The sequence below is a fragment of the Nicotiana sylvestris genome, chromosome 5 (assembly GCF_000393655.2).
Source record: "Nicotiana sylvestris chromosome 5, ASM39365v2, whole genome shotgun sequence".
Lineage (NCBI taxonomy): Eukaryota > Viridiplantae > Streptophyta > Magnoliopsida > Solanales > Solanaceae > Nicotiana > Nicotiana sylvestris.
The window spans coordinates 121620898-121638844 of record NC_091061.1 but is presented as its reverse complement, the minus strand read 5'-3'; positions in this window follow the sequence as shown (position 1 = coordinate 121638844).

Below are 17947 nucleotides of genomic sequence, written 5' to 3'. Positions count from 1 at the left end.
ATTTTATTTGATATTTTGACCAAGAGAGCTCAGATTTTAGCGATTTTTCGAAGGTTTTTCAAGAAATTCATCGGGGTAAGTGATTCTAACTCAAAATTTGGCTAGAGTACATGAATGTATCATTGAATTTATCATTTAATTCGTGATTTGGGATGGAATTTGGGAAGAAAATTGAGAAATCTTTCAAAAATTTAAAATGATGATTTGTAGGACCAAATGGTATCGGAATTGGATAATTTTCATATGGTTAAACTCATGATGGTATAAGGATTCTAGTTTGGTGAATTGTGTCAAACTCCGAGATGTGGGCCCGGGGGTCGGGATTGACCAATTTCGGGAATTTTGTGGTAATTTGATTATTTTCAAGTGGCAATTGTTCCCTTAGCATAATTTGATGGTTTGGTACTGATTTCGGATAGATTTGGAGCATTCGGAGGCCGATTCGAGAGGCAAAGGCATCACATTCTAGAGTTCGGACCGGATAGAGGTGAGTAATGGTTGTAAATGATGTTCTGAGGGTTTGAAACCCCGGATTGCACATCGTAGTGCTATATTGAGGTGAGGCACACGCTTGATCACGAGCGTGGGGTCGTGCACTATTGGTAATTGTGACTTGGTCCGTCCCAATTGATGATTTTGCCGCTTATTTGACAGAAACTTGTTTGCTTTCATCATGCTTTGGGCTGATTGCCATATTTGGGCTTCTTGCCATCTGTTTGAACCCTTTGGTGATTTTTATTACTATTTTCTCACTGTTTTGACTTACTAATTGAACTCAGTCATATTATTTTCCACTGCTTTACTACTCAGCCATTTTTACTCCGTTTTTAAGACTTAAATGATATTTTAATTGATGTTTTGGGCTGAGAAATACTATTTTACTAATGCCCGAGGGGCTTGTGATGATTTTTTTTGGACTGAGTGCGGCAAGGGCCAGATGAGAGGATACACTGAGTGATATAAGGCCGAGGGCCTCAGATACATTTATACGCCACGAGGTGGCTTGAGTGATGTGAGGCCGATAACGGGAGAGGACAAACCTATGTTTAAGTCGGGGAGGATGTAATGACCCGACCGGTCATTTTGATCTTTTGCACTTTGCTCTCTTGTTCTCGAGCATGACTTGCTCTGTGTGGTGTATTATGACTTATGTAAATCATTGGTGTTGGGTTTCAGGTTAATCAGAATGAATTTGGAAGGACAGTCTTAGTTGAAAGCTTAAATTTTAAAGGTTTGACCAAAATTTGACTTGTTTGTATTTGATCTTGGATTGGAATTTTTATGATTTGGTTAGCTCCGTTAGGTGATTTGTGACTTAGGAGCGTGATCGGAATGGGTTATGGAGTTGTAGAGAAGATTTAGGCTTGAATTGGCGAAGTTGATAGTTTGGCGATTTCCGGTTGATAGGCGAGATTTTGATATAGGGGTCGGAAAGGAATTCCGAGAGTTGCAGTAGCTTTGTTGTATCATTTGGGATATGTGTACAAAATTTCAGGTCATTCGGGTGAGATTTGATAGACTTTTGATCGAAAGCATAATTTAAGAGTTCTTGGAGTTCTTAGGCTTGAATCCCATATTAAATTGGTGATTGATGTTGTTGTGAGCGTCTCGAGGTTTTGAACAAGTTTGAACAATGTCATGGGATGTGTTGGTACAATTGGTTGAAGTTCCGGGCAGGTTCCGGTATATTTTAGGCCGAAAATCATAGCTATAGCAGGTCCAGAAGGGTTGCAGGCCTCGGAACTCACTCGCGTGGTCCGCACAAAATGAAGTACGTCCGCGGTGAGTGTTGTGCGGACCGCACAAAATGGTGTGCGGCCGTAGTAGGTGCTGTACAGACCGCACAAAATGGTCTGCGGCCGCGGTGAAGAACATTCCGTTGGTCCTACTTCGGAAGCTCATATCTTTTGATCTACAAGGAATTTTGAGATGATTCAAAAAGGAAAGTTTAAGTCCTTCGTGTCTAGTTTCCATAAAGGTAAATATATCACAATTTGGACATATGTAGCAAACATTAGATCCAAAATACTGAAGCCTATCAATACAGAGGAAAGCCTGTGCGGCCGCGATCATTTTTGTGTGGACCGCGGTCGATTTTTTGTGGTCCGCAGAGGTGGAAATCTGTGGGGTACTCTATAAATACGATGTTTTGGGTTTTATTTGATATTTTGACCTAGATATCTCGGATTTTGGTGATATTTCGAAGGTTTTTCAAGAAATTCATTGGGGTAAGTGATTCTAACTCAGATTTGGCTAGAGTACATGTATCTATCATCGAATTCATCATTTAAATCGTGATTTGTGATGGAATTTGGGAAGAAAATTGAGAAATCTTTCAAAAATATAAAATAATGATTTGAAGGACCAAATGGTATCGGAATTGGATAATTTTTGTATGATTAGACTCGTGAGGGTATAAGCATTCTAGTTTTGTGAATTTTGTCAAATTCCGAGATGTAGGCCCGGGGGTCGGGTTTGACCAATTTCGGGAATTTTGTGGTAATTTGATTATTTTCAAGTGGGATTTGTTCCCTTAGCATAATTTGATGGTTTGGTACTGATTTCGGCTAGATTTGGAGCATTCGGAGGCCGATTCGAGAGGTAAACGCATCACGGGCTAGAGTTCGGACAGGATAGAGGTGAGTAATGATTGTAAATGATGTTCTGAGGGTTTGAAACCCCGGATTGCACATCGTAGTGCTATATTTAGGTGATGCACACGCTTGATGACGAGCGTGGGGTCGTGCACTATTGGGAATTGTGACTTGGTCCGTCCCGATTGATGATTTAACCGCTTATTTGACTAAAACTTGCTTGCTTTCATCATGCTTTGGGCTGATTGCCATATTTGGGCTTCGTGCCATCTATTTGAACTCTTCTATGATTTTTATTACTATTTCCTTACTATTTTGACTTACTAATTGAACTCAGTCATATTATTTTCCACTATTTTACTACTCCGCCATTTTTACTCCGTTTTTGAGACTTAAATGATATTTTTATTGATGTTTTGGGCTGAGAAATACTATTTTACTAATGACGAGGGGCTTGTGATGATTTTTTTGGATTGAGTGCGGCCGAGGGCCAGATGTGAGGATGCACTAAGTGATATGAGGCCGAGGGCTTGAGATTCATTTATACGCCACGAGGTGGCTTAAGTGATGTGAGGCCGAGAACGAGAGAGGACGAGCGTGTGTTTAAGTGGGGGAGGATGTAACGACTCGACCGGTCGTTTTGAGCTTTTACATTTTGCTCTCCCGTTCTCGGGCATGACTTGCCCCGTGTGGTATATTATGACTTATGTAAATCATTGGTGTTGAGTTTTAGGTTAATCAGAATGAATATGGAAGAACAGTCTTAGTGAAAAGCTTAAATTTGAAAGGTTTGACCAAGATTTGACTTGTTTGTATTTGATCTCGGATTAGAATTTTTATGATTTGGTTAGCTCCGTTAGGTGATTTGTGACTTAGGAGTGTGATTGGAATGGGTTTTGGAGTTGTAAAGAAGATTTAGGCTTGAACTGGCGAAGTTGATAGTTTGGCGATTTCCGGTTGATAGGCGAGATTTTGATATAGGGGTTGGATAGGAATTTCGTGTTGCAGTAGCTTCGTTGTATCTTTGGGGATGTGTGTACAAAATTTCAGGTCATTCGGGTGAGATTTGATAGACTTTTGATCTAAAGCATAATTTAAGAGTTCTTGGAGTTCTTAGGCTTGAATCCCATGTTAAATTGGCGATTGATGTTGTTGTGAGCGTCCCGAGGTTTTGAACAAGTTTGAACAATGTCATGGGATGTGTTGGTACAATTGGTTGAAGTTCCGAGCAGGTTCCGGGATGTTTTAGGTCGAAAATCATAGTTGTAGCAGGTCCAGAAGGGTTGCAGGCCTCGAAACTCACCTAGGCGGTCAGCACAAAATGAAGTGCGTCCGCGGTGATTGCTATGCGGACCGCACAAATGGTGTGCGGCCGCGGTGAATAACATTCCACTGGTCCTACTTCAGAAGCTCATATCTTTTGATCTACAAGAAATTTTGAGATGATTTAAAAACGAAAGTTGTAGCCCTTCGTATCTAGTTTCCAGAAAGATAAAGATATTGCAGTTTGGACATCTGTAACGAAAGATAGAGCCAAAATACTAAACCTGCCACTACAAAGGAAAGCCTGAGCGGCCGCGGCCATTTTTGTGCGGACCGCGGTCGATTTTATGCGGTCCGCGGAGGTGGAAGTCTATGGGGTACTCAATAAATACAAGGTTTTGGGTTTTATTTGATATTTTGACCTAGAGAGCTCGGATTTTGATGACTTTTCGAAGGTTTTTCAAGAAATTCATTGGGGTAAGTGGTTCTAACTCAGATTTGGCTAGAGTACATGAATCTATCATTGAATTCATCATTTAATTCGTGATTTGGGATGGAATTTGGGAAGAAAATTGAGAAATCTTTCAAAAATATAAAATGATGATTTGAAGGACCAAATGGTATCGGAATTGGATAATTTTTGTATGGTTAGACTCGTGAGGGTATAAGGATTCTAGTTTTTTGAATTTTGTCGAATTCCGAGATGTGGGCCCCGGGGTTGGGTTTGACTAATTTCGGAATTTTGTGGTAATTTGATTATTTTCAAGTGGGCTTCGTTCCCTTAGCATAATTTGATGGTTTGGTACTAATTTCGGCTAGATTTGGAGCATTCGGAGGCCGATTCGAGAGGCAAAGGCATCGCGGGCTAGAGTTCGGACCGGATAGAGATGAGTAATGATTGTAAATGATGTTCTGAGGGTTTGAAACCCCGGATTGCACATCGTAGTGCTATATTAAGGTGAGGCACATGCTTGATGACGAGCGTGGGGTCATTCACTCTTGGGAATTGTGACTTGGTCCGTCCCGATTGATGATTTTACCGCTTATTTGACTAAAACTTGTTTGCTTTCATCATGCTTTGGGCTGATTGCCATATTTGGGCTTCGTGCCATCTATTTGAACTCTTCTGTGATTTTTATTACTATTTCCTCACTATTTTGACTTACTAATTGAACTCAGTCATATTATTTTCCACTATTTTACTACTCAGCCATTTTTACTCCGTTTTTGAGACTTAAATGATATTTTAATTGATGTTTTGGGCTGAGAAATACTATTTTACTAATGACGAGGGGCTTGTGATGATTTTTTTTGGATTGAGTGCAGCCGAGGGCCAGATGTGAGGATACACTAAGTGATATGAGGCCGAGGGCTTGAGATTCATTTATACGCCACGAGGTGGCTTGAGTGATGTGAGGCCGAGAACGGGAGAGGACGAACGTGTGTTTAAGTGGGGGAGGATGTAACGACTCGACCGGTCGTTTTGAGCTTTTACATTTTGCTCTCCCGTTCTCGGTCATGACTAGCCCCGTGTGGTATATTATGACTTATGTAAATCATTGGTGTTGAGTTTTAGGTTAATCAGAATGAATATGGAAGAACAGTCTTAGTTAAAAGCTTAAATTTGAAAGGTTTGACCAAGATTTGACTTGTTTGTATTTGATCTCGTATTGGAATTTTTATGATTTGGTTAGCTCCGTTAGGTGATTTGTGACTTAGGAGTGTGTTTGGAATGGGTTTTGGAGTTGTAAAGAAGATTTAGGCTTGAACTGGCGAAGTTGATAGTTTAGCGATTTCCGGTTGATAGGCGAGATTTTGATATAGGGGTTGGATAGGAATTTCGTGTTGCAGTAGCTTCGTTGTATCTTTTGGGATGTGTGTACAAAATTTCAGGTCATTCGGGTGAGATTTGATAGACTTTTGATCTAAAGCATAATTTAAGAGTTCTTGGAGTTCTTAGGCTTGAATCCCATGTTAAATTGGCGATTGATGTTGTTGTGAGCGTCCCGAGGTTTTGAACAAGTTTGAACAATGTCATGGGATGTGTTGGTACAATTGGTTGAAGTTCCGAGCAGGTTCCGGGATGTTTTAGGTCGAAAATCATAGTTGTAGCAGGTCCAGAAGGGTTGTAGGCCTCGAAACTCACCTAGGCGGTCCGCACAAAATGAAGTGCGTCCGCTGTGATTGCTATGCAGACCGCACAAAATGGTGTGCGGCCGCAGTGAATAACATTCCACTGGTCCTACTTCGGAAGCTCATACCTTTTGATATACAAGAAATTTTGAGATGATTCAAAAACGAAAGTTGTAGCCCTTCGTATCTAGTTTCAAGAAAGATAATGATATCACAGTTTGGTCATCCGTAGCGAAAGATAGAGCCAAAATACTAAAGCCTGCCACTACAAAGGAAAGCCTGAGCGGTCGCGATCATTTTTGTGCGGACCGCGGTCGATTTTATGCGGTCCGCGGAGGTGGAAGTCTATGGGATACTCAATAAATACGAGGTTTTGGGTTTTATTTGATATTTTGACCTAGAGAGCTCGGATTTTGATGACTTTTCGAAGGTTTTTCAAGAAATTCATTGGGGTAAGTGGTTCTAACTCAGATTTGGCTAGAGTACATGAATCTATCATTGAATTCATCATTTAATTCGTGATTTGGGATGGAATTTGGGAAGAAAATTGAGAAATCTTTCAAAAATATAAAATGATGATTTGAAGGACCAAATGGTATCAGAATTGGATAATTTTTGTATGGTTAGACTCGTGAGGGTATAAGGATTCTAGTTTTGTGAATTTTGTCGAATTCCGAGATGTGGGCCCCGGGTTCGGGTTTGACTAATTTCTGAATTTTGTGGTAATTTGATTATTTTCAAGTGGGCTTCGTTCCCTTAGCATAATTTGATGGTTTGGTACTAATTTCGGCTAGATTTGGAGCATTCGGAGGCCGATTCGAGAGGCAAAGGCATCGCGGGCTAGAGTTCGGACCGGATAGAGGTGAGTAATGATTGTAAATGATGTTCTGAGGGTTTGAAACCCCGGATTGCACATCGTAGTGCTATATTAAGGTGAGGCACATGCTTGATGACGAGCGTGGGGTCATTCACTCTTGGGAATTGTGACTTGGTCCGTCCCGATCGATAATTTTACCGCATATTTGACTGAAACTTGTTTGCTTTCATCATGCTTTGGGCTGATTGCCATATTTGGTCATTGTGCCAAATATTTGAACCCTTCGGTGAATTTTATTACTATTTCCTCACTTGTTTGACTTACTAATTGAACTCAGTCATGTTATTTTCCACTATTTTACTACTCAGCCATTTTTACTCTATTTTGAGACTTAAATGATATTTTAATTGATGTTTTGGGTTGAGAAATACTATTTTACTAATGCCCGAGGGGCTTGTGATGATTTTGTTTAGACTGAGTGAGACCGAGGGCCAGATGTGAGTATACACTGAGTGATATGAGGCCGAGAACCTGAGATACATTTATAAGCCACAAGGTGGCTTGAGTGATGTGAGGCCGAGAACGGGAGAGGACGAACATGTGTTTAAGTGGGGGAGGATGTAATGACCCGACCGGTCGTTTTGAGCTTTTGTACTTTTCTCTCTCGTTCTCGGGCATGACTTGCCCCGTGTGGTGTATTATGACTTATGTAAATCGTTGGTGTTGGGTTTCAGGTTAATCAGAATGAATTTGGAAGAACAGTCTTAGTTGAAATCTTAAATTTGAATGGTTTGACCAAGATTTGACTAGTTTGTATTTGATCTCGGATTGGAATTTTTATGATTTGGTTAGCTCCGTTAGGTGATTTGTGACTTAGGAGCGCGGTCGGAATGGGTTTTGAAGTTGTAGAGAGGATTTAGGCTTGAATTGGCAAAGTTGTTAGTTTGGCGATTTCCGGTTGATAGGCGAGATTTTGATATAATGGTCGGAAAGGAATTCCAAGAGTTGTAGTAGCTTCGTTGTATCATTTGGGATGTGTGTACAAAATTTCAGGTCATTCGGGTGAGATTTAATAAAGTTTTGATCGAAAGCATAATTTAAGAGTTCTTGGAGTTCTTAGGCTTGAATCCCATGTTAAATTGATGATTGATGTTGTTTTGATAGTCTCTAGGTTTTGAACAAGTTTGAACGATGCCATGGGATGTGTTGGTACAATTGGTAGAAGTTCCGGGCAGGTTCTGGGATGTTTTAGGCCGAAAATCATAGCTGTAGCAGGTCCAGAAGGGTTGCAGGCATCGGAACTCACCCGCGCGGTTCGAACAAAATGAAGTGCGTCCGCGGTGAGTGTTGTATGGACCGCACAGAATGGTGTGCGGACAACACAAAATGGTGTGCGGCCGTGGTGAAGAACATTTCGCTGGTCCTAGTTCGGAAGCTCATATATTTTGATCTAAAAGGAATTTTGGGATGATTCAAAAATAAAAGTTGTAGCCCTTCGTGTCTAGTTTCCAGAAAGATAAAGATATCGCAGTTTAGACATATGTAGCGAAAGATAGAGCCGAAATACTAAAGCCTGCCACTATAAAGGAAAGCCTGAGTGGCCGCGGTCATTTTTGTGCGGACCGCGGTCGATTTTATACGGTCCGCGGAGGTCGAAGTCTATGGGGTACTCAAAAATTATGAGGTTTTGGGTTTTATTTGATATTTTGACCTAGAGAGCTCGGATTTTGATGATTTTTCGAAGGTTTTTCAAGAAATTCATTGGGGTAAGTGGTTCTAACTCAGATTTGGCTAGAGTACATAAATCTATCATTGAATTCATCATTTAATTCATGATTTGGGATGGAATTTGGGAAGAAAATTGAGAAATCTTTCAAAAATATAAAATGATGATTTGAAGGACCAAATGGTATCGGAATTGGATAATTTTTGTATGGTTAGACTCGTGAGGGTATAAGGATTCTAGTTTTGTGAATTTTGTAGAATTCCGAGATGTGGGCCCCAGGGTCGGGTTTGACTAATTTCGGAATTTTGTGGTAATTTGATTATTTTCAAGTGGGCTTCGTTCCCTTAGCATAATTTGATGGTTTGGTACTAATTTCGGCTAGATTTGGAGCATTCGGAGGCCGATTCGAGAGGCAAAGGCATCGCGGGCTAGAGTTCGAACCGGATAGAGGTGAGTAATGATTGTAAATGATGTTCTGAGGGTTTGAAACCCCGGATTGCACATCGTAGTGCTATATTAAGGTGAGGCACATGTTTGATGACGAGCGTGGGGTCATTCACTATTGGGAATTGTGACTTGGTCCGTCCCGATTGATAATTTTACCGCATATTTAAATGAAACTTGTTTGCTTTCATCATGCTTTGGGCTGATTGCCATATTTGGTCATTGTGCCAAATATTTGAACCCTTCAGTGATTTTTAATACTATTTCCTTACTTGTTTGACTTACTAATTGAACTCAGTCATGTTATTTTCCACTATTTTACTACTCAGCCATTTTTACTCTGTTTTGAGACTTAAATGATATTTTAATTGATGTTTTGGGTTGAGAAATACTATTTTACTAATGCCCGAGGGGCTTGTGATGATTTTATTTGGACTGAGTGTGACCGAGGGCCAGTTGTGAGTATACACTGAGTGATATGAGGCCGAGGACCTGAGATACATTTATAAGCCACGAGGTGGCTTGAGTGATGTGAGGCCGAGAACGGGAGAGGACGAACATGTGTTTAAGTGGGGGAGGATGTAACGACCCGACCGGTCGTTTTGAGCTTTTGCACTTTTCTCTCCCGTTCTCGGGCATGAATTGCCCCGTGTGATGTATTATGACTTATGTAAATCGTTGGTGTTGGGTTTCAGGTTAATCAGAATGAATTTGGAAGAACAATCTTAGTTGAAAGCTTAAATTTGAATGGTTTGACCAAGATTTGACTAGTTTGTATTTGATCTCGGATTGGAATTTTTATGATTTGGTTAGCTCTGTTAGGTGATTTGTGACTTAGGAGCGCGATCGGAATGGGTTTTGGAGTTGTAGAGAAGATTTAGGCTTAAATTGGCAAAGTTGTTAGTTTGACAATTTCCGGTTGATAGGCGAGATTTTGATATAATGGTCGGAAAGGAATTCCGAGAGTTGCAGTAGCTTCGTTGTATCATTTGGGATGTGTGTACAAAATTTCAGGTCATTCGGGTGAGATTTGATAGACTTTTGATCGAAAGCATAATTTAAGAGTTCTTGGAGTTCTTAGGCTTGAATCTTATGTTAAATTGGTGATTGATGTTGTTGTGATAGTCCCTAGGTTTTGAACAAGTTTGAACGATGTCATGGGATGTGTTGGTACAATTGGTAGAAGTTCCGGGCAGGTTCTGGGATGTTTTAGGCCGAAAATCATAGTTGTAGCAGGTCCAGAAGGGTTGCAGGCCTCGGAACTCACCCGCGCGGTTCGAACAAAATAAAGTGCGTCCGCGGTGAGTGCTGTATGGACCGCACAGAATGGTGTGCGGCCGCGGTAGGTTCTGTGCGGACAACACAAAATGGTGTGCGGCCGTGGTGAAGAACATTTCACTGGTCCTAGTTCGGAAGCTCATATATTTTGATCTACAAGGAATTTTGAGATGATTCAAAAATAAAAGTTTTAGCCCTTCGTGTCTAGTTTCCAGAAAGGTAATGTTATCGCAATTTGGACATATGTAGCGAAAGATAGAGCCGAAATACTAAAGCCTATCACTACAGAGGAAAGCCTGTACGGCCGCGGTCATTTTTGTGCGGACCGCGGTCGATTTTGTGCGGTCCGCGGAGGTGGAAATCTGTGGGGTACTCTATAACTACGAGGTTTTGGGTTTTTTTGGTATATTTGACCTAGAGAGCTCGGAGTTTGGCGATTTTTCGAAGGTTTTTCAAGAAATTCATCGGGGTAAGAGATTCTAACCCAAATTAGGCTAGAGTACATGAATCTATCATTGAATTCATCATTTAATTCGTGATTTGGGATGAAATTTGGGAAGAAAATTGAGAAATCTTTCAAAAATATAAAATGATGATTTGAAGGACCAAATGGTATCGGAATTGGATAATTTTCGTATGGTTAGACTCGTGAGGTATAAGAATTCTAGTTTTGTGAATTTTGTCAAATTCCGAGATGTGGGCCCGGGGTCGGGTTTCACCAATTTTGGGAATTTTGTTGTAATTTGATTATTTTCAAGTGGGCTTTGTTCCCTTAGCATAATTTGATGTTTTGGTACTGATTTCGGCTAGATTTGGAGCATTCGGAGGCCGATTCGAGAGGCAAAGGCATCGCGAGCTAGAGTTCGGACCGGATAGAGGTGAGTAATGATTGTAAATGATGTTCTGAGGGTTTGAAACCCCGGATTGCTCATAGTAGTGCTATATTGAGGTGAGGCACACGCTTGATGATGAGTGTGGGGTCGTGCACTATTCGAAATTGTGACTTGGTCCGTCCCCATTGATGATTTTACCGCTTATTTGACTAAAACTTGTTTGCTTTCATCATGCTTGGGGATGATTGCCATATTTGGGCTTCGTGCCATCTGTTTGAACCCTTCGTTGATTTTTATTACTATTTTCTCACTATTTTGACTTACTAATTGAACTCAGTCATATTATTTTCCACTGTTTTACTACTTAGCCATTTTTACTCCATTTTTTAGACTTAAATTATATTTTAATTGATGTTTTGGGCTGAGAAATACTATTTTACTAATGCCCGATGGGCTAGTGATGATTGTTTTTGGACTGAGTACGGCCGAAGGCCAGATGTGAGGATACACTGAGTGATATGAGGCCGATGGCCTGAGATACATTTATACGCCACGAGGTGGCTTGAGTGATGTGAGGCCGATAACGGGAGAGGACAAACCTATGTTTAAATGGGGGAGGATGTACTTCGGAAGCTCATATCTTTTGATGTACAAGGAATTTTGAGATGATTCAAAAATAAATGTTGTAGCCTTCGTGTCTAGTTTCCAGAAAGCTAATGTTATTGCAATTTGGACATCTGTAGCGAAATATAGAGCCAAAATGCTAAAGCCTATCACTACAGAGAAAAGCATGTGCGGCCGCAGTTATTTTTGTGCGGACTGCGGTCGATTTTGTGCGGACTGCGAAGGTGGAAATCTGTGGGGTACTCTATAAATATGAGGTTATGGGTTTTATTTGATATTTTGACCTAGAGAGCTTGAATTTTGGCGATATTTCGATGGTTTTTCAAGAAATTCATTGGGGTAAGTGATTCTAACTCAAATTTGGCTAGAGTACATGAATCTATCATTGAATTCATCATTTAATTCATGATTTGGGATGGAATTTGGGCAGAAAATTGAGAAATTTTTCAAAAATATAAAATGATGATTTGAAGGACCAAATGGTATCAGAATTGGATAATTTTCATATGGTTAGACTCGTGAGGGTATAAGGATTCCAGTTTTGTGAATTTTGTCAAATTCCGAGATGTGGGCCCGGGTTTCGAGTTTGACCAATTTCGGCAATTTTGTGGTTATTTGATTATTTTCAAGTGGGCTTTGTTCCCTTAGCATAATTTGATGGTTTGGTACTAATTTCGGCTAGATTTGGAGCATACGGAGGCCGTTTCGAGAGGCAAAGGCATCGCGGGCTAGAGTTCGGACCGGATACACTGAGTGATATAAGGCCGAGAGCCTGAGATACATTTATATGCCAAGAAGTGGCTTGAGTGATGTGAGGCCAAAAAGGGGAGAGGACAAACGTATGCTTAAGTGGGGGAGGATGTAACGACCCGACTGGTCGTTTTGAGCTTTTGCACTTTGCTCTTCCATTCTCGGGCATGACATGCCCCGTGTGGTGTATTATGACTTATGTAAATCGATGGTGTTGGGTTTCAGGTTAATCAGAATGAATTTGGAAGAACAGTATTAGTTGAAAGGTTTGACCAAGATTTGACTTGTTTGTATTTGATCTCGGATTGAAATTTTTTGATATGGTTAGCTCTGTTAGGTGATTTTTGAGTTAGGAGCACGATCGTAATGAGTTTTGGAGTTGAGAAGATTTTGGCTTGAATTGGGGAAGCTAATAGTTTGGTGATTTCCGGTTGATAGGCGAGATTTTGATATAGGGGTCGGAAATGAATTCCGAGAGTTGCAGTAGCTTCGTTGTATCATTTGGGATGTGTGTACAAAATTTCAGGTCATTAGGGTGAGATTTGATAGACTTTTGATCGAAAGCATAATTTAAGAGTTCTTGGAGTTCTTAGGCTTGAATCCCATGTTAAATTGGTGATTGATTTTGTTGTGAGCATCCCGAGGTTTTGGATAAGTTTGAACGATGTCATGAGATGTGTTGGTACAATTGGTTGAAGTTCCGGGATGTTTTAGGCCAAAAATCATAGCTGTAGCAGGTCTAGAAGGGTTGCAGGCCTTGGAACTCACCCGCGTGGTCCACACATAATGAAGTGCGTCCGCGGTAAGTGCTGTGCGGACCGCACAAAATGGTGTGCGGACACGGTAGGTGCTACGCGGACCGCACAAAATGGTGTGCGGCCGCGGTGAAGAACATTCTGCTGGTCCTACTTCGGAAGCTCATATCTTTTGATCTACCAGGAATTTTGAGATGACTAAAACCGGAAAGTTGTAGTCCTTCATGTCTAGTTTCCAGAAAGGTAAAGATATTGCAATTTGGACATCTGTAGAGAAGTTTAGAGCCAAAATACTAAAGCCTACCACTACAGAGGAAAGTCTGTGCGGCCGAGGTCGTATTTATGCGGACCGCGGTCGATTTTGTGCGGTCCGCGGAGGTGAAAATCTGTGGGGTACTCTATAAATACGAGGTTTTGGGTTTTATTTGATATTTTTACCTAGAGAGCTCGGATTTTGGCGATTTTTCAAAGGTTTTCAAGAAATTCATCGGGGTAAGTGATTTTAACTCTGATTTGGCTAGAGTACATGAATCTATCATTGAATTCATCATTTAATTCGTGATTTGGGATAAAATTTGGGATCAAATTTGGGAATAAAATTGAGAAATCTTTCAAAAATATTAAATGATGATTTGAAGGACCAAATGGTATAAGAATTGGATAATTTTTGTATGGTTAGACTCGTGAGGGTATAAGAATTCTAGTTTTGTGAATTTTGTCAAATTCCGAGATGTGGGCCCGGGGTCGGGTTTGACAAATTTTGGGAATTTTGTGGTAATTTGATTATTTTCAATCTGAGGGTTTGAAACTCCGGATTGCACATCGTAGTGATATATTGAGGTGAGGCACATGCTTGGTGACGAGCGTGGGGTCGTGCATTATTGGGGATTGTTACTTGGTCCGTCCCGATTGATGATTTTACCGCGTATTTGACTGAAACTTTCATCATGCTTTGGGCTGATTGCCATATTTGGGCTTCGAGCCAACTATTTGAACCCTTCGGAGATTTTTATTTTTTTGACTTACTAATTGAACTTAATCATGTTATTTTCCACTGTTTTACTACTCAGCCATTTTTACTCCATTTTTGAGACTTAAATGATATTTTAATTGATATTTTGGGCTGAGAAATACTGTTTTACTAATGCCCGTGGGGCTTGGGATGATTTTTTTTTGGACTGAGTGTGGCCGAGGGCCAGATATGAGGATATACTAAGTGATATGAGGCCGAGGGCCTAAGATACATTTATATGCCACGAGGTGGCTTGAGTGATGTGAGGTCGAGAACGGGAGAGGAAAAACCTATGTTTAAGTGGGGGAGGATGTAACGACCCGACCGGTCGTTTTGAGCTTTTGCACTTTGCTCTCCCATTCTCGGGCATGACTTATGTAAATCGTTCGTGATGGGTTTAAGGTTAATCAGAATGAATTTGGAAGAACAGTCTTAGTTGAAAGCTTAAATTTGAAAGGGTTGACCAAGATTTGACTTGTTTGTATTTTATCTCGGATTGGAATTTTTATGATTTGGTTAGCTCCGTTAGGTGGTTTGTGACTTAGGAGCGCGATCGGAATGGGTTTTGGAGTTGTAGAGTCTGTAGAGAAGATTTAGGCTTGAATTCGCGAAGTTGATAGTTTGGCGATTTTCGGTTGATAGGCGAGATTTTGATATAATGGTCGGAAAGGAATTCCGAGAGTTGCAGTAGCTTCGTTGTATCATTTGGAATGTGTGTACTAAATTTCAGGTCATTCGGGTGAGATTTGATAGACTTTTGATCGAAAGCATAATTTAAGAGTTCTTGGAGTTCTTAGGCTTGAATCCCATGTTAAATTGGTGATTGATGTTGTTGTGAGCATCCTGAGATTTTGAACAAGTTTGAACGATGCCATGGGATGTGTTCGTACCATTGGTAGAAGTTCCGGGCAGGTTCTGGAATGTTTTAGGCCGAAAATCATAGCTGTCGTAGGTCCAGAAGGGTTGCTGGCATCAGAACTCACCCGCGCAGTCCGCCCAAAATGAAGTGCGTCCGCGGTGAGTGCTGAATGGACCGCACAAAATGGTGTGCGACCGCGGTAGGTGTTGTGCGGACCGCACAAAATGATCTGCGGCCGTGGTGAAGAACATTTCGCTGGTCCTACTTCGAAAGCTCATATCTTTTGATGTACAAGGAATTTTGAGATGATTCAAAAATAAAAGTTGTAGCCCTTCGTGTCTAGTTTCCAGAAAGCTAATGTTATCATAATTTGGATATATGTAGCGAAATATAGAGCCAAAATACTAAAGCCTATAACTACAGAGGAAAGCATGTGCGGTCGCAGTCATTTTTGTGCGGACCGCGGTCGATTTTGTGCGGACTGCGGAGGTGGAAATCTGTGGGGTACTCTATAAATACGAAGTTTTGGGTTTTATTTGATATTTTGACCTAGAGAGCTTGAATTTTGGCGATATTTCGAAGGTTTTTTAAGAAATTCATTGGGGTAAGTGATTCTAACTCAAATTTGGCTAGAGTACATGAATCTATCATTGAATTCATCATTTAATTCGTGATTTGGGATGGAATTTGGGAAGAAAATTGAGAAATTTTTCAAAAATATAAAATGATGATTTGAAGGACCAAATGGTATCGGAATTGGATAATTTTTGTATGGTTAGACTCGTGAGGGTATAAGGATTCTAGTTTTGTGAATTTTGTCAAATTCCGAGATGTGGGCCCGGGGTTCAGGTTTGACCAATTTTGGGAATTTTGTGGTAATTTGATTATTTTCAAGTGGGCTTTGTTCCCTTAGCATAATTTGATGGTTTGGTACTGATTTCGGCTAGATTTGGAGCTTACGGAGGCCGATTCGAGAGGCAAAGGCATCGCGGGCTAGAGTTCGGACCGGATACACTGAGTGATATGAGGCCGAGAGCCTGAGATACATTTATATGCCAAGAAGTGGCTTGAGTGATGTGAGGCCAAAAGGGGAGAGGACAAACGTATGTTTAAGTGGGGGAGGATGTAACGACCCGACTGGTCGTTTTGAGCTTTTGCACTTTGCTCTCCCATTCTCGGGCATGACTTGCCCCGTGTGGTGTATTATGACTTATGTAAATCGATGGTATTGGGATTCAGGTTAATCAAAATGAATTTGGAAGAACGGTCTTAGTTGAAAGCTTAAATTTGAAAGGTTTGACCAAGATTTGACTTGTTTGTATTTGATCTCGGATTGAAATTTTTTGATATGGTTAGCTCTGTTAGGTGATTTTTGAGTTAGAAGCGTGATCGGAATGAGTTTTGGAGTTGAGAAAATTTTGGCTTGAATTGGCGAAGCTAATAGTTTGGTGATTTCCGGTTGATAGGCGAGATTTTGATGTAGGGGTCGGAAAGGAATTCTGAGAGTTGCAGTAGCTTCGTTGTATCATTTGGGATGTGTGTACAAAATATCAGGTCATTCGGGTGAGATTTGATAGACTTTTGATCGAAAGCATAATTTAAGAGTTCTTGGAGTTCTTAGGCTTGAATCCCATGTTAAATTGGTGATTGATTTTGTTGTGAGCATCCCGAAGTTTTGAATAAGTTTGAACGATGTCATGGGATGTGTTGGTACAATTAGTTGAAGTTCCGGGATGTTTTAGGCCAAAAATCATAGCTGTAGCAGGTCTAGATGGGTTGCAGGCCTTGGAACTCACCCGCGTGGTCCACACATAATGAAGTGCGTCCGCGGTAAGTGCTGTGCGGACCGCACAAAATGGTGTGCGGACGCGGTAGGTGCTGTGCGGACCGCACAAAATGGTGTGCGGCCGCGGTGAAGAACATTCTGCTGGTCCTACTTTGGAAGTTCATATCTTTTGATCTACCAGGAATTTTGAGATGATTCAAAAATAAAAGTTGTAGCCCTTCATGTCTAGTTTCCAGAAAGGTAATGTTATTGCAATTTGGACTTCTGTAGCGAAAGACAGAGTCAAAATACTAAAGCCTATCACTACAGAGGAAAGCATGTGCGGCCGCGGTCATTTTTGTGCGGACCGCGGTCGATTTTGTGCGGACTGCGGAGGTGCAAATCTGTTGGCTAGAGTACATGAATCTATCATTGAATTCATCATTTAATTCATGATTGGGTTGGAATTTGGGAAGAAAATTGAGAAATCTTTCAAAAATATAAAATGATGATTTGAAGGATCAAATTGTATCGGAATTGAACAATTTTCATATGGTTAGACTAGTGAGGATATAAGGATTCTAGTTTTGTGAATTTTGTCAATTTCCGAGATGTGGGCCCGAGGGTCGGGTTTGACCAATTTCGGGAATTTTGTGGTAATTTGATTATTTTCAAGTGGGCTTTGTTCCCTTAGCATAATTTGATGGTTTGGTACTGATTTCGGCTAGATTTAGAGCATTCGGAGGCCTATTCGAGAGGCAAAGGCATCGAGGGCTAGAGTTCGGACCGGATAGAGGTGAGTAATGATTGTAAATGATGTTCTGAGGGTTTGAAACCCAGAATTGCTCATCTTAGTGCTATATTGAGGTGAGGCACACGCTTGATGACGAGTGTGGGGTCGTGCACTATTGGAAATTGTGACTTGGTCTGTCCCGATTGATGATTTTACCGCTTATTTGACTGAAACTTGTTTGCTTTCATCATGCTTTGGGCTGATTGCCATATTTGGGCTTCGTGCCATCTGTTTAAACCCTTCAGTGATTTTTATTACTATTTTCTCACTGTTTTGAGTTACTAATTGAACTCAGTCATAT